The sequence below is a fragment of the Salvelinus sp. IW2-2015 genome, linkage group LG31 (assembly GCF_002910315.2).
Source record: "Salvelinus sp. IW2-2015 linkage group LG31, ASM291031v2, whole genome shotgun sequence".
In the NCBI taxonomy this organism is placed as follows: Eukaryota; Metazoa; Chordata; class Actinopteri; order Salmoniformes; family Salmonidae; genus Salvelinus; species Salvelinus sp. IW2-2015.
In genome coordinates this window covers 2328668-2352800 of record NC_036870.1, presented here as the reverse complement: position 1 = coordinate 2352800, position 24133 = coordinate 2328668, and the positions used below count along the sequence as shown (strand labels likewise).

The 24133-nt window shown below is 45.3% G+C and overlaps 1 pseudogene; it reads left to right on the top strand.

The window, feature by feature from the left end:
- The window catches only part of LOC111955865 (sodium bicarbonate cotransporter 3-like), a 48543-nt pseudogene that overhangs the window by 5341 nt on the left and 19069 nt on the right, over positions 1 to 24133 (top strand).

The following is a 24133-nucleotide window of genomic DNA, read 5'->3' as shown; positions in this document are numbered from 1 at the left end:
CTCTTATGTCTGGTTTTCATCAGCTCTCCCAGAGTATCTCTCAAATCAAAGTAGAAATGTCTCATCCTCCCAAAACGTCTATTGGCACAGAAAACTAGGACATTTGCATTTCAGAGCAAGAATCCAACAAACAGGGAAAATAAACAAATATGAAAAAAGTGATGGTATTTTTTCCTGTCTAAGTAGGTTATTCACAGGAAKTGGAGCCTGGTAACCTGTAAATCTCTCTCTGGTTTGGTGTGGTGTGTCTCAGGCCACAGGGCAGTCTATGTCGGGGTCCATGTGCCGCTGGGCCGGGCGAGCAAACGCAGGCACCACCGCAGAGGCCACAAACACCACCGCAAGAGGCGGGAGCGGGAGGAGGACCGCGAGGAGGAGGAGGACCCCACTTATGGTAACTAACTTCTACCTTAAAGTCCAGTTAAAAGCATCAGCTGACTGTTAMAAATGTTAGTAGAGGTGCTGACTAAAGGAATAGTAAACTTCAGACACTTTATAGGCTGACAAATTGCTGACAACAATTTAATAGGTTAACAATTTTCATCCATTAAATTGTTGGGAGGATATACCTTCCTTGATGCCTTTTTTGCATCTCCTCATGCAATTGAATAAATGTGTGGTGGAACATATGGCTAAATAGACTTAAATCTATGTTGTTACCCTACATACAGGTAGGCTATCATGGGGTAATTTGGATAAAGAGTCAGGGCTTTTAGTGTCGCGCTAATGTACCGGTAGACATAATCATAATGTATTGGAATCGTGTCAATGCAAAACTCCCACCACAAATTCAGCTTTTGCCCCCAAATTATTTGTAACAATTTACTTTATTTATTGACATTTCTTAATTTTCACAAGCATCCTCCCCAAAAAATGACAACTAAGATAATGCCCCTTTTACCCCCCTTCCCACACAGAACATCACTCCCCCCAACACATACACAGAACAACATGCTACATGAGAGTGCAGCATACAGATCCCTACCCTGCCCATCCCACAACCCCCCCCCCAGTATTGGCCTCAATTATGTACAAAATAACAAGACAGAGTGTCCTCAAAATCAAATGATAGCAAATAAATGAGTCAACACAAATACAATATCACTCACCGGCAGTTTATTATGTACACCCGTCTAGTACTGCCTCCAAAACAGCCTGACACAAGGTGTCGGAAATGTCGTTGCTTGGTATCAAGGGACTTAAAGTGTGCCAGGAAAACCTTCCCCACACCAGTACACCACCGCCACCAGCCTGTACCGTTGAGACCAGGCAGTATGGGTCCATGGACTCATGCTGTTTACGCCAAATCCTGACTCTGCCATCAGCATGACGCAACAGCATTCGTCGGACCAGCAATGTTTTCCACTACTCTATTTGTCCATTGTTAGTGATCGTGTGCCCACTGCAGCCACTTTTTAGCTGATGGGAGTGGAATCCGGTGTGTCCCTGCTGCAATAGCCCATCAGATCGACGAGTTGTGCTCCGAGTAAGTGTATTTTTTTTACAGTCGTGGACAAAAGTGAGAATGACACAAATATTAAAATCCACAAAGTTTGCTGCTTCAGTGTCTTTAGATATTTTTGTCAGATGTTACTATGCAATACTGAATATAATTACAAGCATTTCATAAGTGTCAAAGGCTTTTTTGACAATTACATGAAGTTGATGTAAAGAGTCAATATTTGAGTGTTGACCCTTCTTTTTCAAGACCTCTGCAATCCGCCCTGACATGCTGTCAATTACTTCTGGGCCACATCCTGACTGATGGCAGCCCATTTTGCATAATCAATGCTTGGAGTTTGTCAGAATTGTGGGTTTTTGTTTTGACACCAGGACTGATGGTTAGCGCTCACCTTTCTTCTCCGGACAAGCTTTTTCGGATGCCCCAAACATTGAAAGGGGAGAAATGACTTTACCCCACTTCTCAGCAGTCCAATCCCTTACCTTTTGCCAGAATATCTAGTCTGTCCCTGATGTTTTTCCTGGAGAGAAGTTGCTTCTTTCTGCCCTTCTTGACACCAGCCATCCTCCAAAAGTCTTCGCCTCACTGTGCGTGCAGATGCACTCATACCTGCCGCTGCCATTCCTGAGCAAGCTCTGTACTGTGGTGCCCCGATCCGCAGCTGAATCAATTAAGGAGATGGTCCTGGCGCTTGCTGGACTTTCTTGGGCGACCCTGAAGCCTTCTTCACAAAATTGAACCGCTCTCCTTGAAGTTCTTGATGATCGATAAATGGTTGATTTAGGTGCAATCTTACTTGCAGCAATATCTTGCCTGTGAAGCCCTTTTTGTGCAAAGCATGATGACGGCACGTTTCCTTGAGGTAAACATGGTTGACAGAGGAAGAACAATGATTCAAGCGCCACCCTCCTTTTGAATTTCCAGTCTGTTATTCGAACTCAATCAGCATGACAGTGATCTCCAGCCTTGCCTCGTCAACACTCACACCTGTGTTAACGAGAGAATCACTGACATGATGTCACTGGTCTTTTGTGGCAGGGCTGAAATGCAGTGGAAATGTTTTTTGGGGATTCAGTTCATTTTCATGGCAAAGAGGGAACTTGCAATTAATTGCAATTCATCTGATCACTCTTCATAACATTCTGGAGTATATGCAAATTGCCATCATACAAACTGAGCAGCAGACTTTGTGAAAAAATTTTTGGTCTTATTTCTTGTTTGTTTCACAAGCAAAAATATTGTGTATCTTCAAAGTGGTAGGCATGTTGTGTAAATCAGATTATACAAACCCCCCCAAAAATAAATTTTAATTCCAGGTTCCAAGGCAACAAAATATGAAAAATGCCAAAGGGGGTGAATACTTTCACAAGCCACTGTACCGGACAGGTGTGTACCTTTCCAAATCATGTCCAATCAATTGCATTTACTACAGGTGGACTCTAATCAAGTTGTAGAAACATCTCATGGATGATCAATGGAAACAGGATGCACCTGAGCTCAATTTCGAGTGTCATTGCAAAGGGTCTGAATACGCATGTTAATAAGGTATTTCAGTTTTTTATTTTATACATTTGCAAACATTTCTAAAAACCTGTTTTTCGCTTTGTCATTATCGGGTATTGTTTGTAGATTGATGAGATTTTGTATTTATTTAATCCATTTCAGAGTAAGGCTGTAACATAACAAAAAGTGGTAGAATTCAAAGGGTCTGAATTTTTTTCTAATGCACTGTACACTACATAACAAAAAATAACAAAAAATATAACAAAAAATATGTGGACACCTGCTCATCTCATTCCAAAATCATAGGCTTAATATCAATGTGTTCCCCCTTTGCAGCTATTACAGCCTCCACTCTTCTGGGAAGGCTTCCCACTAGTTGGAACATTGCTGCAGGGAATGTCTTCCATTTAGCCACAAGAGCATTAGGGAGGTCGGGCACTGATGCTGGTGATTTGGCCTGGCTCGCAGTCTGCGTTCCAACTCATCCTTAAGGTGGTTGTTGGGGTTGAGGTCAGGGCTCTGTGCAGGCCAGTCAAGTTTTTCCACACCGATCTCGGCAAACCATTTCTGTATGTACCTCACTTTATGCACAGGGGCATTGTCATGCTGAGGAAAGGGCCTTCCCCAAACTGTTGCAACAAAGTTGGAAGCACATAATCGTCTAGAATGTTAATTTATGCTGTAGCGTTAAGATTTCCCTTCACTGGAACTAAGGGAACTAGACCTAACCATGAAAAACAGCCCCAGTCTATTTTTCCTCCTCCATCATACTTTACAGTTGGTACTATGCTTTCAGGCAGGTAGCGTTCTCCTGGCATCTGCCAAACCCAGATTTGTCCGTCGGACTGCCAGCTGGTGAAGCGTGATTCATCACTCCAAAGAACGTGTTTCCATTGCTCCAGCTTCAAATGGCGTTGGGCTTTACACCACTCCAGCCGACGCTTGGCATTGCACATGGTGATCTTAAGCTTGTGTGAGGCTGCTCGGCCATGGAAACTGATTTCATGAAGCTACCAACGAAGTTCTTGTGCTGATGTTGCTTCCAGAGGCAGTTTGGAACCTAGGACAGACGGTTTTTACGCTTCAGCACTCGCCGATCCTATTCTGTGAGCTTGTGTGGCCTACCACTTCGCGGCTGAGTCGTTGTTGTTCCTAGATGTTTCCACTTCACAATAACAGCACTTACAGTTGACAGGGCAGCTCTAGCAGGGCAGAAATTTGATGAACTGACTTGTTGGAAAGGTGGCACCCTATGACCGTGCCACATTTAAAGTCACTGAGCTCAGTACTACTGCCAATATTTGTCTATGGCGATTGCATGGCTGTATGCTCGATTTGATACACTTGTCAGCAACGGGTGTGACTGGAATCACTGAATCCCCTAATTTGTATATATAGTGTATATGGACACAGTCCAGTTGTTCGTTCTATATGTTCCGTTCTTATCCCTTGCTTGCTAGCTAGCCAACTAGCTACAGCTAACACAGTCACTACCTCTGCAGCCAGAATAACAGCAAAGTAGCTGCATTTGCGTTTGTTTAAGCTGTTTTCTAAATCAAATCTCAAATCAAAGTTTATTTGTCACGTGCGCTGAATACAACAGGTGTAGTAGACCTTACAGTGAAATGCTTACTTACAGGCTCTAACCTATAGTGCAAAAAAGGTATTAGGTGAGCAATAGATAGGTAAAGAAATAAAACAACAGTAAAAAAGACAGGCTATATACAGTAGCGAGGCTATAAAAGTAGCGAGGCTACATTCAGACACCGGTTAGTCAGGCTGATTGAGGTAGTATGTACATGTAGATATGGTTAACTTCTTATGGCTGCGGTCAGAGGCCGAGCAGTTGCCGTACCAGGCAGTGATGCAACCAGTCAGGATGCTCTCGATGTTGCAGCAATAGAACCTTTTGAGGATCTCAGGACCCATGCAAAATATTTAGTTTCCTGAGGGGGAATAGGCTTTGTCGTGCCCTCTTCACGACTGTCTTGGTGTGTTTGGACCATTCTAGTTTGTTGTTGATGTGGACACCAAGGAACTTGAAGCTCTCAACCTGCTCCACTATAGCCCCATCGATGAGAATGGGGGCGTGCTCGGTCCTCCTTTTCCTGTAGTCCACAATAATCTCCTTAGTCTTGGTTACGTTGAGGGATAGGTTGTTATTCTGGCACCACCCGGCCAGGTCTCTGACTTCCTCCCTATAGGCTGTCTCGGTGATCAGGCCTACCACTGTTGTGTCGTCTGCAAACTTAATGATGGTGTTGGAGTCGTGATTGCCATGCAGTCGTGGGTGAACAGGGAGTACAGGAGGGGACTGGGCACGCACCCCTGGGGAGCTCCAGTGTTGAGGATCAGCGTGGCAGATGTGTTGCTACCTACCCTCACCACCTGGGGGCGGCCCATCAGGAAGTCCAGGATCCAGTTGAAGAGGGAGGTGTTTAATCCCAGTATCCTTAGCTTAGTGATGATTTTTGAGGGTACTATGGTGTTGAACGCTGAGCTGTAGTCAATGAATAGCATTCTCACGTAAGTGTTAATTTTGTCCAGGTGGGAAAGGGCCGTATGGAGTGCAATAGAGATTACATAATCTGTGGATCTGTTGGGGCGGTATGCAAATTGGAGTGGGTCTAGGGTTTCTGGGATAATGGTGTTGATGTGAGCCATTACCAACCTTTCAAAGCACTTCATGGCTACAGACGTGAGTGCTACGGGTCAGTAGTCATTTAGGCAGATTGCCTTTGTGTTCTTGGGCACAGGGACTATGGTGGTCTGCTTGAAGCATGTTGGTATTACAGACTCAATCAGGGACATGTTGAAAATGTCAGTGAAGACACCTGCCAGTTGGTCAGCACATGCCCGGAGCACACGTCCTGGTAATCCGTCTGGCCTCGCAGCCTTGTGTATGTTGACCTGTTTAAAGGTCTTACTCACGTCGGCTACGGAGAGCATGATCACACAGTCGCCTGGAACAGCAGATGATCTCATGCATGCCTCAGTGTTGCTTGCCTCGAAGCGAGCATAGAAGTGATTTAGCTCTGGTAGGCTCGTGTCGCTGGGCAGCTCGCGGCTGTGCTTCCCTTTGTAGTCTGTAATAGTTTGCATGCCCTGCCACATAAGACGAACGTCGGAGCCGGTGTAGTATGATTCAATCTTAGCCCTGTATTGACGTTTTGCCTGTTTGATGGTTCGTCGCATGGCATAGCAGGATTTCTTGCTAGTCCCGCACCTTGAAAGCGGCAGATCTACCCTTTAGCTCAGAGCGAATGTTGCCTGTAATCCATGGCTTCTGGTTGGGGTATGTACGTACAGTCACTGTGGGGACGACTTCCTCGATGCACTTATTGATAAAGCCAGTGACTGATGTGGTGTACTCGGAATGCCTTCGGAAGAATCCTGGAACATGTTCCAGTCTGTGATAGCAAAACAGTCCTGTAGTTTAGCATCTGCTTCATCTGACCTCTTTTTTATAGACCGAGTCACTGGTGCTTCCTGCTTAAATTTTTGCTTGTAAGCAGGATTCAGGAGGGTAGAGTTGTGGTCGGATTTACCAAATGGAGGGCGAGGGAGAGCTTTGTACGCGTCTCTGTGTGTGGAGTACAYGTGATCTAGAATTGTTTTCCCTCTGGTTGCACATTTAACATGTTGATGGAAATTTGGTAGAACTGATTTATAAGTTTCCCTGCATTAAAGTCTCCGGCCACTATGAGCGCCGCCTCTGGGTGAGTGGTTTCCTGTTTGCTTATTTCCTCATACAGCTGACTGAGTGTGGTCTTAGTGCCAGCATCTGTCTGTGGTGGTAAATAAACAGCCATGAAAGTATAGCTGAAAACTCTAGGCAATAGTGTGGCCTGCAATTTATCACAATATACTCTACTTCAGGCGAGCAAAATCTAGAGACTTCCTTAGATTTCGTGCACCAGCTGTTGTTTACAAATATGCACAGACCGCCCCCCCTCGTCTTACCGGAGTGTGCTGTTCTATCTTGGCGGTGCAGCGTGTATCGCGCTAGCTGAATATCCAAGTCGTCATTTAGCCACGATTCCGTGAAACATAGGATATTACAGTTTTTGATGTCCCATTGGTAGGATATTTGTGATCGTACCTCGTCTACTTTATTGTCCAATGATTGCACATTGGCGAGTAGTATTGACGGTAACGCCAGCTTTCCCACTCGCCTTTTTCGGGTCCTGACCAGGCGTCCGGCTCTTTGTCCTCTGTACCTGCGCCGCTTCCTCAGTCATTTGGATACATCCAAATGTTTGATTATGCCCCATTTTCACCTGTTATTGCTAGAAAAGTTTGCGTTCTTGTCAGGACACTCAACACTATTAAATACGAGGAAACCGGATTGCATATCAAACACTAGGCTAGAAGCTAGCTAAGTAGTGTCACGGCCTGATCTGTTTCACCTGTCCTTGTGATTGTCTCCACCCCCTCCAGGTGTCGCTTATTTTCCCCAGTGTATTTATCCCTGTGTTTCCTGTCTTTCTGTGCCAGTTTGTCTTGTATGTTAGTCAAGTCAACCAGTGTGTTTTTCCTGTACTCCTTWTGCTATTCTCTTTCTGATCGTCCTACCTGTTTTGACCCCTGCCTGAATCTGGACTACTTTCCCGCCTGCCTGCCCTGACCTTGATTCTGCCTGCCCTTCGGTACCTTTTGGACTCTGYWCTGGTTTTGACCCTTTTGCCTGTCCACGACCATTCTCTTGCCTTCCCCTATTGGATTCATACATATTGTAAGACAACCATCTGCCTCTTGTGTCTGCATCTGGGTCTCACCTTGTGTCATAAGTAGTTTGTTGCAAGCAAACCTGTCAATATGACAACCGAATTCAAAAATATCAGTTGCTGAATCCAGCTGGTGAAACCAGAAACAAGGGAGCAATTCTGACGTTATTGTTTTGCTGATTCACTCAGACTTGAGTTCTGGCTCTGTTCTTTCACATTTACCTTTTTCTACTCCCACCACACCACATTTAATTATTCCACTCTTTGTAATGCAGAGGAATTCACAGCACTCCATTCAGAAGCTAAGCTTTGGCTCCCGTTCTTCCCACACTCTCCTCATCTCTATATCTCCTGTCATCTCTCCCTGCCTCCCCCATCCATCTAGACACACCCTCCCAGCGGGTGCAGTTCATCCTGGGTACCGAGGATGATGATGTGGAGCACGTCCCCCATGACCTGTTCACCGAGTTGGACGAGCTCTCTTTCAGGGATGGGAGCGCCACTGAGTGGAAGGAGACCGCCAGGTAGGTCACAGCCCAGCCCAGGTTCCAGACTCTATACTCCAGGGTCCATGTGACTTTAGAGAGGCCGTGTTAATATGCCATTCTTTGTTCATTCAGGTCTAGACTCAACAGCACTTTATTGGTGCCGTAGGTTTTCCCTGAAACGTTGATGACTTTAACTAATTTTGAAGTAGTCTCCTAGAATGTGGTAAAAGATTCAGGGGAACTAACTTTTTAAAAGCTAAAACTGTACTGCTGCTAGACTGTTGGGGAATGGTTACGTGTCTTGTATGTGAATGTGTGATTAATGGGTAAGATTGACAGAGCTCTACTGCCTACAGGTCTGACTGTGAGTCTATCTTAGTCATCCTCCATAGCCATGGCACCATCACCATCCCAGACATTGTCAGCCTACGCTCACGGGCTCAGACACAAATACACAGCAATTTACCGATCTTAAAAAAACGAGTTAAAAGCCTAAAAAACGGAATAAAAGGTTTTCCATTACCTCTCACAAGTGAACACCTCCAGGCAAGGCAATATGTCTGTCTTCTGCTCAAGTTGTTCTTAGACAGCGTTTGGGAAATGGAAGTATGAGTATCGAAGCCATATTGGTGTGTGTGTGTGTGTTGTGTAGGTGGTTGAAGTTTGAGGAGGACGTGGAAGATGGAGGGGAGCGTTGGAGCAAGCCCTACGTGGCCACCCTGTCTCTACACAGCCTGTTTGAGCTGAGGAGCTGCATCCTCAACGGCACTGTCATGCTGGACATGAGGGCCACCTGTATCGAGGAGATTGCAGGTACAGAAGACYTTAGTGTGTACACATTTGCATGCTATAGGATTAGCTAGATTTGTGTGTGCACCAGAGGTAAACAATGATAAACAATGATAAAAAGTTGGTTGAATAAGGTGAAATTGAATTGATCTCTCTGTGTGTGTGTGTGTATGCAAGCTCATTTGCAAGTGTGTGTGTGTGTGCGTGCCAATGGTGTAAACCTCCAAGTTAACAACAATACAACAATACAAGGCAATACAATGTGCCCGTTTCTGTGTGTGTGTTCACATGTGTGTCCAGACATGTTGATTGACAGCATGGTGGCGTCTGGCCAGCTGAAGGAGGAGCTGCGTCAGAAGGTGCGTGAGGCCATGTTGAAGAGACACCACCACCAGAACGAGAGGAAGCTCAGCAACCGCATCCCGCTGGTGCGCTCAATCGCAGACATAGGCAAGAAACATTCAGACCCGTTCTTGCTTGAGAGAAATGGTGAGATCCCCTGCGCCGCGCACACTCCATTTCTTTTTCCTCATCCTCGAAGGGCGTTGAAATAATCTTTGTAATCCTTGGTAATTCCAAAAAAGGAAAGCTGACAGCATCTCGTACATATGACCACAACAATCATGTATGTGATGTTTGCCATTTAGCAGACGCTTTTATTGAGTGACTGACAGTACAGTGAGTGCATACATTTTAGTATGTGTGGCCCCAGCGGGATTCCAACCCACGACCCTGGCGTTGCTAGCGCCGTGGTCTTACCAACTGAGCCACACAAGACCAAATCCACCATGGCTGTTCAGGAGGTGTCAAACTAGTGATGTGAGTAGATGCTACAATGAGGACATAAGCCTCATAGAGACAACTACTACCCCTTCCCCCCCACGGTAAAAGATACATCTGAGTGCGGATGGTGCGTGTGGCTGGCCTGGCTCAGGGTTTGGCCTCAGAATTAACAATGGCTTCTACTCTATGTCGGAATGGTCGGGGTGATGCTCTTCTTGCAGTTCGAAATGTTTCGTTTGCTGAGCATGACCTGAGGGTGTGATGTGTACGATGAGTATGGTGTGTGACTATTTTATGTGACTGAAATAACGAGCCCGTGCTACAGTTGTAATGGTCTCTGTCCTACTGTCACATGTTGTTCTATTGAATGCATTGAATGCAATGTTGCCTGGGTATAAAATACGTGTGAAATGTCATATATTAATGTGCTACACAATCAATTATTGCACGGCTTGGACAGATATGAAATATGTCTGGTTTGTGTGTGGTTCTGTATTTGTATGCACAATATACTGTACCCTGACACTATGCTAACCAGCCCACACCTCTTCTCCTGCTTGCAAGCATCTCTCTACCCAAAATGCTCCCCCTCAGTCTGTCACTGTGTGATTGTTGAGTGGACAAGCCTATTGGTCTGTTGTGGACACCTCACCTTTCCCCTGCAAGAACCTCTCGACGCCTCTGTCTCTCTCTAACCACACTCCTCCCAAGCTCCCACCACCTTCTCTCTCTGCCCCCAGAGAATGCACCCCTAAAACCACCTCTCTGATGACATTCTCCCTCATATGTTCCTCCTTTTACCACCCCCCCCCCTTTTCCTCCCTCCTCCCGTTCTTCTCTCCCTCTTTTCTCTTCTTTGTTGTTGTGTCTTCCCGCAACTCCAGGGGAGGGCCTCTCCGCCTCCCGTCACTCCCTGAAGCCGGGGGCCTCCGTCTCCAACCTGTCCCAGAGGCGAGAGTCCCGGATCTCTATCCTCCTCAACCTCCTCCTGCCAAACTCCTCCTCCACCTCCGCCGGGGGGCCCTCCACCGGACCTTCGCCCCTCACCACCCCCCAGAACACGCTCCTCCTCCTCCCCGCAGAACAGACACTCCCTCCGAACACSCCCCCTACTCCCCGCCGCTCCCCAYACCCTCCCCGCGCRRCTGGCCCCGCRCCGGTCCSCCAGGRCATCCCGGAGGTGGTGGTGTCACCGCCTGAGGACGACGAGTCGCCACCCACCGKCATTACYAAGGATGAGGAGGCGTATWCCYKTCYGCAACCGTCGCTGCASACTAYAGGGCTCCAGCAGCTGCCCTTAGAAGGCAAATATCTGTGTAGCCTGCCAGTGTGAGTCACGGCTTGAACAGAGAACACTAGCACCAGCATGCTGGCTGTGCCCTCCTTCTCTACCCTACCATAAATCTATTATCAACCACCAGCAATGTTCACTTTTTATACCCCTCTATTGACTCAACAAGACCTCACACAGCTCTCTCTCTCTCCACCTCACTCGATTTTTCTCTACCTCATTCCATTCTTGCATACCTCTGTTTCTCTATCAAAACATCTTTCTGCACTCTCCGTTTCTCTCATATCTCGCTCCATTCCTAGACTATTTATTGTTCACTTTCCTTTCTCTCTATCTCCACCTTTCTTCATCCAGCCCTTCCACACTACCCTCACCTTGCTTGGCTTGGTCCCTCCACTTCTCTTTGCTCAGTGTGTGTGCATGGCTCTTTTCGAGAATGGTAATTGTGTTTTATCATTTACCATACCATAGTTCTGCAGTGTCCGACATTGACGATGGCCCGCTGTCCCGGGGCATCGTGTGTTGGGCCAGTAACTTCTCTGTGCATTTTGGCATTCCAGTTTGACATTTACCTGCTGGTACCGTAGAATCTCTTGGGAAGGAATGGGATGCGTGGGATAGAGAGCAGCAGTAGTTCTGGTGTTTGTTTTTTTGTAGCTGGTTATTTGGACATATCACGATTTCGCAGGTGTAAGCATCTTTCGAATTTCGGGAATGGGAGGGGATCTTCGGCCCCATAACTTGCAAAGAGAGCGGGTTCTGCTCCTCGTTCTGGTTCCGCTCCTCGTTCTAGCATCTCTTCATCTCTTCTCTCAACACGTATGGACCCAGAATCGAGCAGCTTGCTACATGAAACTTTAATTTGGGGTTAACCAAGATTATCTGCTCTGTCGCTGTCTTGAAAACCATTTGAAGACTACACGTGGAAAAGTCATGCTATTTTTATATTTGAGCAATATGATTGGCCATTCATTCAACCACACTCCTCGCGCGTCAACTTCTCGAGCAGTACATACTGTAAGCTGATGCGTTCACACGTGAGCTGTCCAGAATAAAAAGAAGCGCTCACCAATCCATTTCCTTTAGGAAAATGTATTTATAAAAGTAAACCTTCAATAGTGAACATATAGTACTAGCAATATGCTGGCTAGTGTTGATTAAAAGACACCTGGCATTCATCTTGGCTAGCCTACTTTAGCCAGATTAATATCTTCTCTTTTGAAAGGCAGTTGTCGTAATGGGGAAGCGTCCTATTCTTAGATCTTCTCAAAATAACATACTTTAGAAACAAAAGTAAATGCAATTAATACAATGCAATTCTAAATAAGGATATTGCTAGATTCTATTCCACAGCTTTTTAATACATCCCATAATAACCAAATGTAGCCTATTACTAGCTAAACATAGAGAGAACGCATGCCAACCTATAGGCCCTGTATGACCCCAATGCATTTTAACTACACCATGTTCGGGCCAGTAGAAATTATGTTTGGGCCAGTGAGAAAAAAAGTTCACCTTTCACTCTGGTTCGGTGATGATTTCTTTGTCCACTTTTTCATTGCAAACCTTTTTTTATTCATTCAGTCCTAAAATGATAACCTGAAGGCGTTTAATCGACTGCAAGTTTTCCAGCCCTTGAGGCCTGTCTAGTCAGTGTAAGAGATGAGTCGACAGGTCTCATATTCTGGGTTATTTTTCCAGTTACTGTCACTTCTCTCCATGACTGTTCCATTGTGAATATACTGTACAACCAGGACAGACTTAAACAACTTCAAATATCTTGTATTTTTCCAGAGCAGCATCGTTTGGCGTCTCCTCCATAATTCCTGAGTATAAACACACACGTCTCAGACGTTATCCCCATAAAGAGTCTAGCAAGGGACGCCTACAGTACGTGTGCAAACAGCATGCTAAATATAAAACCATAGAGAGGGGTTGTGGTGGGAGGGTTTTAACGTTGGCACGTAACTCTCTCAGTCCCAGTGACATCCACAGTGACTTTTTGTTCTCCCCGGACCTGGATAGTATTTAGCCCCTGTATTTATAGCAGTGTGTGTAGGAGAGAGCTGAACCTGGAAGGTTGGGTCATGAGAACTAGAGACTTCTAGTTTGGAGGGAAACATGATTTAAGATGGGCAACTGGTTGTCTTATTATAGGTACTAGTGTGGTTCTGTAATCTTCCATTACTTCTGTCTAGGAGACAYCGTTTGCCAAGAAACTATACACTGTACTTGACCACGTTGTGAGTATCGCTCGAGTGAAGTTTGAATCCCATGTTTGACAACAGTTGCCAAGATACCAAGTACTAGACACTTACTTCACCTCGTTCTGAGTATCGTTCATTTGAGTTTGAATCCCATGCTCGCGTAGACAGGAAGTGTAGGATGATTTGTAGGAACTATTAGGCTAAACCTTATAACACCCAAACCAGCTATCTGACCGACAAAATTGCTTGGTAAACCACCTCTCCCTAATGGCAGGCTATAGAGAGTTATTGTAGATTCAATAAAGCGTCAAATGCCTTCATTGCATCCCACACACGATGAATGCAGCTGCTCATTCCTGATCAGGCCCTGGGGTCACTTTAGGCTATTCTTCACCGTTAGTGTCCYCTAACAACATAATTGACCCTGAGAGTTATAACTGCAATCGACACTGTATCTGCATCAGGGGAGTCAGAGCATCATCAGTCTTCCTACCAAGGCTTATATACAGTTGCGGACTAAATAMATTGGCAGCCTTGCACTTTTCTTAAATAATTCCCTATTTCATATGAAATAAGTTGAAATTGAAAATGACATTTGGTCTCRACACCTTTTGTTATTGGATTTTCAACATTGCAGAACAAATTGTATTTTTGTAAACATTTATTAAGAAAAGTGCAAGGGTGCCAATATATTTGGCTGCAAKTATATATACAGTAGACCTGCTCACCTTTTGACTGCCGGATTCTTTAGTAAGAACTGTCTAATGCCACGGCAGCACTCATGTCACAGTACCACACTTAACATGTAGTGTCAGCTCTTGGTATGCAGATGAAGACAAATGATCAGAGTCAGTAGTGTTTGTCCTCAGTGTGCCCCTGGTTTTGGAATGATGTGATTTGATTAGTCAAACTCGTTTACTGTACATATAGAGCATGGCCGGAGGTCCAGCATGGAGCGCGCATTCCGGGTTTAAGCTTCCGGATGCAATCTCCACTAATCCCTGTCACTCCCAGGGGCTTTGTAGGGAATGTGAGCAATAGCGCTTCTGTTCGTCCCAACATGGCTGCCTCATTGCCCGCACGGCCGAGTTAGAATAGGTCACAGGTCAAGGATGACCACAAGGAGGAAACTGTCACCCATTCATATTCATTTGAACATTCCTCTACGTTCTAGGTGACTGAGACCGAGGGAGTGGAGTGTGTGGTGTCGCTATGTTACAGTTCATTCATTTCTGTGGTTCTTTCCTCAATGCACGTCTCCCTCGCTGAAGTGCTGGCGTTTCCTGTGTACGGCTCACCTCACATGGCTATAGGGCGCATTGAAGTTTAGGTGCAATTTCTTGAACCRTTATCACTGCAGGCCATAATGAAGTTTCATTATGRTGTCAATTAATTAAGGTCTTTTGAGATCGTATAAATTGAACTCTGTATCAAATACTATTTAGCAGTATGCATTGGTAGTCTGGGCCTATACAATAGAACCTATAGAAAATAATTGTAATTAATTGATCAGAGTATGGCTGCATCATTTTTGTATAGATCAAGGCTTCTCAAATTTTAAATATGAGAACCGGTATTGTGTTTTGATGCTTTGCAAATTGTCTGCATATGAGTGATATATGAAAAACACAATATTAGCAAAAGTAGGCATTCTAATCTCAGTATCCACGAGAATGCATTGAGCAGCAGGTGCCTCGGTGCTCCAGAGCTGACATTGCTAACACTCTTCTGCCACTCCCCTGTCTGTTTGTCGTTTCAGGGCCACTGATATCCACGCACTCTGTCCCCAGTAACCTGGATAGCAGCAGCAAGGCCGGAGACAGGAGGCCCTCCAAAGCTGGGGTCAGTAAAGATAAGAGCAGTGTGGACTTCAGCAAGGTAACCCCTGCTCCTGGGCAAAGAAACAGATGGCAGTTCTGCTTCTAGCTCCTAAGAAACCTTCCAACAAGCATTTCGCTACATCACAAGTGTTTCGCTACACCCYCAAAAACATCTGCTAAATATGTGTATGTGACCAATAAAATTTGATTTGATCATCAGCCACATTCATCCAGAGGACCAAGACAACCATCATCAATCCACAGCCCTTACTCTCTGGGCATAATAAACATCACCTGCCTTGTAGAACCAAGAACCAGTCTCAAAGTTAACTGTATGGTGTTTTAATTCAATAACTGGGTTTGGTTCAGTGAGCTCTCCCTCATTATATCACCTTACGACTCTTTCATCCATGTAATAAGTAGGCTGGCGGCCATGAGGAGTCATCAGCTTCAAACCAGCTTTCATGTGTATGCCAAGAAGCAACCTCTTACTGCGGGAGTCTAATCAAGAGAGGGAGACATAGTGTGTGTGTTTTTGAAAAGAGAGAGATGCAGATATGACCCATCTCAGTGGGCAAGGTTTCCCAGCTCTCTTAAATAGTTCAAGCAAACGACCTTGTGACGAAAGGAACTCCATTGCTCTGTACTGCCCTTATATTCTCCCTCTACGCCAGTGGTTCCCAAACTTTTGGGTGCGCCCCCTAGGGGAACTCAGTGCGGTGTTCAACTTAGTCTTGAAATTTGGAAATTGGGTAGTGCATCATCAGTATTCCTCTTGCCATGTCAGTCATTGCATACCTCAGAGGGCTTTTTATAACTTGTCAGAAATGTCCAGATCAACTAGCCCATGTCAGCTAACTTTTTTTTTTTAGCTCTTTTTTTTAGCCCATGTTCGAGTCACTCAAATATCACATGAATACACATTAAACATGGCAAAATGTATAGAATTGCAAATAAATTGCTTAAAAACTGCTAAATCTTCTCTGCACCCCATGAGAAAATGTGTTGAATTGCAGGAAATAAGATTTAAACCTACAAAATGTTATCTCCACCAGCAAGAGGGTTGTGAACAGTGCTTGTGCCCATAGAAATAGACATGGGGGGGGGGTAGATACTCCAGGTAGATACTGTATAATGATACAACAAACCAGTGTTTTCCAATATAAAGCTGCATTCCCATTGGCATACCGCGGGTCCCGACAGACATCATTGCAGTGTGGTTGGCATTTTTCATGCTATAGGCGTGGGGGTCTGAAACTTTGGGCTGAAAATATTGTATGGTATATCCCCACAGATTATTTAGAACAGTTGTCTTTCTGTTTTGTATGTGTTATCTATTGTATTAAAAAACCCTAGAGTCGATGTCCGCGCCCCCCGCGGAACTCTAGTTAGCATAATACAAAAAATCCCCATAAAATCTGTCAGTTTAAGCTAGAGATTTGTTTTGCATTGGATGAGTCTCAATCCGCCGATGTCGCACTTCCGCATCTGCGGTGAAAGGTGGCAGAGCTAGAGCGGTGTTTGTTCTACGATCCCCACAAGCGTCTTGGGACTCATCTGAAGTCAGTTCGGCCGATCTGCCAACTTCTGTCTGTAGCATCCGAACAGTTTGGGCTACTCGCTAATATGACCCCTTTGTGGAAAGGCGAGACTCTCATGAACACGTGCATGTTGTCCCCCGGTACCAGTTGAAAAAATGAATGGAAGTATATGGAGACTGTTCGTGCCAAAAAAAAAAAAATTTTTTTTTTAAACATGTTTCCTTATCTTTCTTATATCTAAGATATAGGACAATAATACGATAGCCTAATATAATGGGCCACGTGAGAATCTCTTGTATTTTAACCTATTAGCCTATTTTTTGTGCATTTTGATCTTGCCTAGGGTGGCAAAATTGCTAGGACCAGGGCTGCAAAGCGAGCTACATCACATACACCTAAAATAACATTGCGGGACTGTGGTCGGGTTCGGGACCAGTTCTTGCGGGAGCGGGTGGGAGTCGGACAAGAAGTCAGCAAGAGCTAGAGGGCGCAGTATGAAAACCAGTGGGCGGGAGCGGGATGAAGAATTATTTCCTGCGCAGACCTCTTTCCCTAACACTAACACTCTCGATTCAACTCATCATCAAGCCTTCAATCATCAAGACACTCTCTTATATAGTTGTTACTCCCTAAAGTCTCTCTGTCCCATTCGGCTCCTATAGGTGGACATGAACTTCATGAAGAAGATTCCTCCGGGCGCRGAGGCGTCCAACGTGCTGGTAGGTGAGGTGGACTTCCTGGAGAAGCCCATCATCGCCTTCGTACGCCTGTCTCCCGCCGTCCTCATCACAGGGCTCACGGAGGTGCCCGTGCCCACCAGGTAGGTACACTACATKTCTACACCCACTCTTTCACTGCTCTTTCTCTGTCTAACCTGCTGGTTCTAGGTTTTATTCTTGCACCTACTCTCCTACAGTAACCTAAACCATTTGTATTTGGAGTCATATGTCCTATCACCAAATATACTTACTTATGTTGGGATTCAATTAAAATACATTGTCTTAGCCTATATCTGCCCATCTACATATATTTGCGTTGAGTCTAATGTGTGAAAATGGTTTGTGTCCTCTGCAGATTTCTGTTCCTGCTKCTGGGTCCACACGGGAAAGGCCCTCAGTACCATGAGATTGGCAGATCCATGGCCACACTGATGACAGATGAGGTGAGAGGAGGGGAGATGTTTTACATGCTGTTTGTGCAATTATTKTTTTATATTCTTATCAGGATTAGTAACATTCATTCATAAACATGAATTTTATCCCCCCCTGACATGCATTGAATATAATAACTGTAACGTTTTCCCTTTAGGGGGATCCTTAAGTGTGGCATTCAGATTAGATACATTTTAAGTTAATTAGATCAACATTTAAAAGCTATACTCTTTCCTGCATGTCTCTGTAGATATTCCATGATGTGGCGTACAAAGCCAAAGACCGGACTGACCTGCTGTCTGGGATAGATGAATTTCTGGACCAGGTGACAGTTCTGCCCCCAGGAGAATGGGACCCCACGATACGAATCGAACCCCCCAAGAACGTCCCATCGCAGGTGTGGGTCTAAGATGACAATGAGCTTGCCTATAATCAGAAAATGAACAAACCCATACAAAAAAAATGTATATATATATATATATATATATATGTCTGAAGTTAAGCCTGATTTTAGATATTGGTCACATATTTAGTGCTCTTCAATCATGATCCTGGAGACCCACAAGGGGTGCGGGCTTTTGTTTTTGCCTAGCACTAACACACTTGATTAAACTAGTCAAGGGCTTGATAATTAGTTGAATCAGATGTGTTAATACTAGGTTGGAGATATAGCCTGCACTGCACCACCTGTAGGCCCCAGGACCAGGATTGAAGAACACTGGCTTGCATGGTAGTTTTCCATGATGTTTTTGATGATGTGTATGACTGTGCCTCCTGGTGGCAGTAGAGGATATGTCAGCCCTGTAATAACTTAGTCATGCGTGCATACATTTTCGTATGGGTGGCCCCAGCGGAAATCGAACCCACGACCCTGGCGTAGCCAACTCCATGCTCTACAAACTGAGCTACACTTATAATGACTCTCTCACCTTTAGATGAAGAGGAAGATGCCCTCCCAGCCCAATGGGTCGGCCTCACCCTCTGGGGAGATGTTGGAGGAGGATGAAGGCCACGGAGCTGGGCCCGAGCTGCAGAGAACCGGACGGTGAGTTAGACATATGAATTCATAGGGGAGGTTTCCTGGGGCACAGATTAAGATTAATTCTAGATTTAAAAGCATTTTCAATGGAGATTCAATTTGAGTTTGTTTTTTAGTCCTGGACTTGGCTTAATCTGTGTCTGGGGAAACTGCCGCATAGAGGAGAGTTGATAAGGCAAAAGATTTCAAGGCAAAAGATCCGGGTGCCTTGCGAGGATCAGGTGACAAGTGGCTAATCTGTTCTTGCCTTCCATTTTGCTAGCTAACGTTCAATCGCTGGAAAATAAATGGGAAGAACTGAAATCACATATCCTACCAACAGGACATTAAAAACTGTAATAATATCTTATGTTTCATCGAGTCGTGGCTGAACGACGACATAAAGAACATACAGCTGGTGGGTCATACACTCTTACTGCAAGACAGAACAACAGCCTCTGATAAAACKCAGCTGGTGCACAATYTCTAAGGAAGTCTCAAWGTTTTGCTCACCTGAGGTAGAGTATCTCATGATAAGCTGTAGACCACACTCTCTACCTAAAGTTTTCATCTGTATTTTTCATAGCTGTCTACATACCACAACAGAGCGAAGTTGGCACTAAAACCACACTCAATGAGCTGTATTCCGCCATAAGCAAACAGGAAAATGCTCACCCAGAGGCGGCGTTCCTGGTGGCCGGTGACTTTAATGCAGGGAAACTTAAATCAGTTTTACCAAATTTATATCAGCATATTAAATYTGCACCCAGAGGGAAAAAAATTCTAGACCACCTTTACTCCACACACAGGAACGCGTACAAAGCTCTCCAACACCCTCCATTTAGCAAATCTGACCATAACTCTATTTTCCTGCTTACAAGCAAAAATTTAAGCAGGAAGCACCAGTGACTCGGTCTATAAAAAAGGGGTCAGATGAAGCAGATGCTAAACTACAGTACTGTTTTGCTATCACAGACTGGAATATGTTCCGGGATTCTGCTGATGGCATTGAGGAGTACACCACATCAGTCACTGGCTTTATCAATATGTGCATCGAGGACGTCATCCCCACAGTGACTGTACGTACATACCCCAACCAGAAGCCATTGATTACAGGCAACATCCGCACCGAGCTAAAGGTCAGAGCTACCGGCTCTCAAGGAGCGGGACTCTAACCCAGCTTAAAAGAAATCCTGCTATGCCCTCCGACYAATCATCAAATAGTCAAAGCGTCAATACAGGACTAAGATCGAAACGTACCGGCTCCAACGCTCGTCGGATGTGGCAGGGCTTACAAACTATTACAGGCTCCAAAGGGAAGCACAGCCGCGAGCTGCCCAGTAACACAAGCCTACCAGACGAACTAAATAACTTCTATGCTCGCTTCGAGGCAAGTAACACTGAGGCATGCATGAGATCATCAGCTGGTCCAGATGACTGTGTGATCACGCTCTCCGCAGCCGATGTGAGTAAGAACTTTAAACAGGTCAACATTCACAATGCCGCAGGGCCAGACAGATTACCAGGACGTGTACTCCGAGCATGCGCTGACCAACTGGCAAGTGTCTTCACTGACATTTTCAACCTCTCCCTGTCTGAGTCTGTAATACCAACATGTTTCAAGCAGACCACCATAGTCCCTGTGCCCAAGAACACTAAGGTAACCTGCCTAAATGACCACCAAGAGAGAGATGCATGGGAGGCCTCCACTAAGCTAGCACGCGGCGTTTAAAGTTAGTAGCCGGGGGTGGTCTGCTCAGACGGAGGGGTCTGCTCAGACGGAGGCCGGTTGAGGGCACAGGCGGGTGGGGTATTCGTCTGCAAGCCAGACGTGGTCGTGTCGACAGAGAATCCAAGCCGGATGGCGATGGCGAAAGAGAGGTTGTGAATTGTAGAATTGTGTTTGCTAACTGGTGCTAGCTTCGTGGCAGTGGCGCAGCTGCGCTAGCTGCAAGCTAGCTGTGAGGATCAGAATAGTGTAGATTCCAATCAGGGATTACGGCAGGAATCCGGCGTTGTTGTCGAGAGATGCTACAGTATGGCAAGTGGTACCGGAGCGCCAGTCTAGGTCCAAGAGGCTTCTTAAACAGCTTCTACCCCAAGCCATAAGACTCCTGAACAGCTAATCAAATGGCTACCGACAATTTTATGCATAGCCACTTTAATAACCCTACCTGCATGTAGATAACTACCTCGACACCGTGCCCCTGCACATTGACTATGAATCGGTACCCCCTATATATCCCACTATTGTTATTCACTGCTGCCTTATATCATTTGTTTTTCATATCTCCTACGTTTTTTTTTAGGTGTTTTCTTAAAACTGCATTGGGCTTGTAAGTAAGCATTTCACCTGTTGTATTTGGCGCGTGTGACAAATATACTTTGATTTGAAATAAATGAAATTCATTAAACATTTTTAAGGCAATACATTGAACTGTTTATGAAGTCAAAATTAACAGCATACAACTCCTACATACTGTGACAAGTCATGAACATAACTGCACAGCACATAACCACGGATATTGAATGGTTGATTTAATGTTGTATAGATCGTTATGACTGCACAATTACGATGCTAACATAAATACACTGCTCAAAAAAATAAAGGGAACACTTAAACAACACAATGTAACTCCAAGTCAATCACACTTCTGTGAAATCAAACTGTCCACTTAGGAAGCAACACTGATTGACAATAAATTGCAATGCTGTTGTGCAAATGGAATAGACAAAAGGTGGAAATTATAGGCAATTAGCAGACACCCAATGGAGTGTCTGCAGTGGTGACCACAGACCACTTCTCAGTTCCTATGCTTCCTGGCTGATGTTTTGGTCACTTTTGAATGCTGGCGGTGCTTTCACTCTAGTGGTAGCATGAGACGGAGTCTACAACCCACACAAGTGGCTCAGGTAGTGCAGCTCATCCAGGATGGCACATCAATGCGAGCTGTGGCAAGAAGGTTTCTGTGTCTGTCAGCGTAGTGTCCAGAGCATGGAGGCGCTACCAGGAGACAGGCCAGTACATCAGGAGACGGGAGGAGGCCGTAGGAGGGCAACAACCCAGCAGCAGGACCGCTACCTCCGCCTTTGTGCAAGGAGGAGCAGGAGGAGCACTGCCAGAGCCCTGCAAAATGACCTCCAGCAGGCCACAAATGTGCATGTGTCAGCTCAAACGGTCACAAACAGACTCCAGAGGGTGGTATGAGGGCCCGACGTCCACAGGTGGGGTTGTGCTTACAGCCCAACACCGTGCAGGACGTTTGGAATTTGCTAGAGAACACCAAGATTGGCAAATTCGCCACTGGCGCCCTGTGCTCTTCACAGATGAAAGCAGGTTCAACAGCACGTGACAGTCTGGAGACGCCGTGGAGAACGTTCTGCTGCCTGCAACATCCTCCAGCATGACCGGTTTGGCGGTGGGTCAGTCATGGTGTGGGGTGGCATTTCTTTGGGGGGCCCTCCATGTGCTCGCCAGAGGTAGCCTGACTGCCATTAGGTACCGAGATGAGATCCTCAGACCCCTTGTGAGTCATATGCTGGTGCAGTTGGCCCTGGGTTCCTCCTAATGCAAGACAATGCTAGACCTCATGTGGCTGGAGTGTGTCAGCAGGTCCTGCAAGAGGAAGGCGTTGAGGTCCAAAAGAGTCGACAAATGTGTTATGGTCCCCTATATGGTATAAAAACCAATCCAGAAGTACAAGATGTTATCTGGTGTCTCTCCGCATTAGTATAATGCTGCTACTTCAGTTAGCCTGCTGCAATGTGTTGTGTTTTTCCCTTCCTCTAGGATCTTTGGAGGCCTGGTGATGGATAATAAAGCGGAAGGCCCCGTTCTACTGGAGCGATATCCGGGACTCGTTGAAACCTGCAGTGTCTGGCCTCCATCCTGTTCCTCTACTGCGCCTGCATGTCCCCTGTCATCACCTTCGGGGGGCTGCTGGGCGAGGCCACTAGGGAACATCGTGAGTGGTCCTTGTACATGAGTATCAATGAATGCAACTCCGATTACATCTGTTTGTCTTCTATCTGTGATATATCACCTTAACCAGTTGAAGTCGGAAGTTTACTACACCTTAGCCAAATACATTTAAACTCAGTTTTTCCACATTCCTGACATTTATCCTAGTAAAAATTCCCTGTTTTAGGTCAGTTACGAACACCACTTTATTTTAAGAATGTGAAATGTCGAATAATAGTAGAGAGAATATTTATTTAGCTTTTATTTCTTTCATCACATTCCCAGTGGGTCAAAGTTTACATACACTCAATGAGTATTTGGTAGCATGCCTTTAAATTGTTTAACTTGGGTCAAACGTTTTGGGTAGCTTTCCAAGCTTCCCCCAATAAGATGGGTGAATTTTTGGTCCCATTCCTCCTGACAGAGCAGGTAAAACTGAGTCAGGTTTGTAGCCCTCCTTGCTCGCACACACTTTTTCAGTTCTGCCCAAAAAATTCTATAGGATTGGTCAGGGCTTTGTGATGGCACTCCTATACTTGACTTTGTTGTCCTTAAGCCATTTTGCCACAACTTTGGAAGTATGCTTGGATCATTGTCCTTTTGGAAGACCCATTTGCGACCAAGCTTTAACTTCCTGACTGATGTCTTGAGATGTTGCTTCAATATATGCATCATATTTTCCTGCCTCATGATGCCATCTTATTTTGTGAAGTGCACCAGTCCCTCCTGCAGCAAAGCACCCCACAACATGAGCTGCCACCCCCGTGCTTCACGGTTGGGATGGTGTTCCTCGGCTTGCAAGCATCCCCTTTTTCCTCCAAACATAACTATGGTCATTATGGCCAAACTGTTCTATTTTTGTTTCATCAGACCAGAGACATTTCTCCAAAAGTACGGTCTTTGTCCCCATGTGCAGTTGCAAACCGTGAGTCTGTTTTTTTTTTGGCGGTTTTGGAGCATGGCTTCTTCCTTGCTGAGCGTGTGATATAGGACTCGTTTACTGTGGATATAGATACTTTTGTACCTGTTTCCTCAGCATTTCATACGGTCCTTTGCTGTTGTTCTGGTATTGATTTGCACTTTTCGCAACAAAGTACGTTCATCTCTAGGAGACAGAACACGTCTCTTCCTGAGCGGTATGATGTGGGCCGGTCCCATGGTGTTTATACTGCGTACTATTGTTTGTACAGAAGAACGTGGTACCTCAGGCGTTTGGAAATTGCTCCCAAGGATGAACCAGACTTGTGGAGTCTACAATTTGTTTTCTGAGGTCTTGGCTGATTTCTTTTGATTTTCCCATGATGTCAAGTAAAGAGCCACTGAGTTTGAAGGTAGGCCTTGAAATACATCCACAGGTACACCTCCAATAGGTAATTGACATAATATTGAGTC